Here is a 2,077-nt window from a genome sequence, read left to right on the forward strand (position 1 = left end):
AGAACACCAGAGTGCCCTGGTGGATTCTAGTCTAGAGTCACAAGCGGCACCTGCGCCCAACCAATGGGGAAATGACTGGCCGAGGGCAGGACCCTAACCTGTGGGGCGGGAACACCCAGGGACACGGCTCAGAGAGGCTGCCGGTCTCGACCCAGCCAGCGAGAGAGAGCAGGCCCCCCCATCCTGTCCAGCTGCTAGAGTTCCAGGCCGAGTTGCAGAACAGAATCCCTTCCTTCGCGAGGCAAGGGACTGGCTAACCCAAAAGTCGGGCGGAAAACAAGGCCCTGAAAGTTGCAAGGAGAGGTTCCGTGGGAGAAGGGGTTCTGTCCGAGATGGGCTCTCCCCAGGGGAAGTAGAGTCATGGGGGATCAGGAAGCGACTGGTGGTTCCCCCGAAGTTTCGCCACAAATAACTGTGTACCTGGCCCATGACTCCCTGGAGATGAGGGGTTTGGGGTGCTGGAGGGACTCAGGGCTGGGACAGAGGGTTGGGGTGTTGGGGTGAGGGCTCTGGCTGGGACTGGGGATAAGGTGTTTTGGATGGTGGAGGGGCTCAGGGCTCAGGCGGAGGGTTGAGAGTGTGGAGGGCTGAAAGTTCTGGCTAGGGGTGTGGGCTCTGGGGTGGGGCAGGGCTGGGGATGAGTTTGGGGTGCAGACAGGCTGCTCTCGGACAGGGGCCAGAGAGGAGGACTTTATCCCCCAAGGTGTATCGGTCCCCATTATCTTGGACTATTTATGGTCCCTCAAGGAGCAGGCCTGGCGATCTCCTCTATAAGGATGCATCTTGCAGCTATTTCCACCTTCCACCCTGGGGAAACTGGCAGTTCAATCTTTTCTCACCTCATAGTTTCCACATTCCTCAAAGGCTTGGAGCGGCTTTACCCTCAGGTCCAGCGCCCAACCCCTACCTGGGATCTAAACCTCGTGTTAGCTAGGCTCATGGGTCCCCCCTTAGAGTCTTTAGCCACATGCTCGCTGCTTTACCTGTCCTGGAAGACAGCCTTCCTCGTTGCTATCACCTCGGCTAGGCGAGTCTCGGAACTTCGAGCTTTGACTCTGGATCCCCCGTATACGTTATTCCACAAGGACAAGGTACAGCTGCGACCGCACCCAGCATTCCTCCCTAAGGTGGTCTCTGCCTTCCACATTAATCAGAACATCTTTCTACCAGTCTTTTTCCCGAAGCCGCACTCATCGCGTCGGGAACAATAGCTGCATATTCTGGATGTCTGCAGGGCTCTCGCCTTTTATATCGAGAGGACCAAACCCTTCCGACGTTCGCCTCAGCTCTTTGTAGCTGTGGCTGAGCGCATGAAGGGCATGCCAGTCTCTTCCTAACAGATTTCATCTTGGGTGACATCCTGTATCCGGACGTGCTATGACTTGGCTCACATTCCAACTGGCCATCTCACCGCCCATTCTACTCGGGCTCAAGCCTCATCTGCCGCTTTCCTGGCCCATGTTCCCATCCAGGAAATATGTCGCACGGCTACCTGGTCTTCCATCCACACCTTTGCATCACACTGTGCATTGGTCCAGCAATCCAGAGACGATGCCGCCTTCGGCTCAGCAGTCTTACATTCCGCAACGTCTCACTCCGACCCCACCGCCTAGGTAAGGCTTGGGAATCACCTAACTGAAATGGATATGAGCAAGCACTTGAAGAAGAAAAGACGGTTACTTACCTTTGTAACTGTTGTTCTTCGAGATGTGTTGCTCAAATTCATTCCAAACCTGCCCTCCTTCCCCGCTGTCGGAGTAGCCGGCAAGAAGGAACTGAGGGGCAGATGGGCCGGCAGGGGTATGTATCCGGCGCCATAGCGGCACCATGCCAGGGGGCGCCCTGCCGGCCCACCGAGTGTTGCTAGGATAAAAATCTTCCAACGAACGTGCACGTGGTGTGCGCACACCTAACTGGAATGGATATGAGCAACACATCTTGAAGAACAACAGTTGCAAAGGTGAGTAACCGTCTTTTCCCTCTGAAGCACCTGGCCTTGACCACTGTTGTAAGACAGGGTACTGGGCTACATGGACCATTGGTCTGACCCAGTGTCATAAGTAGATAGGTAAGGTAA

Source organism: Chelonoidis abingdonii, chromosome 11 (genome assembly GCF_003597395.2).
Source record: "Chelonoidis abingdonii isolate Lonesome George chromosome 11, CheloAbing_2.0, whole genome shotgun sequence".
Lineage (NCBI taxonomy): Eukaryota > Metazoa > Chordata > Testudines > Testudinidae > Chelonoidis > Chelonoidis abingdonii.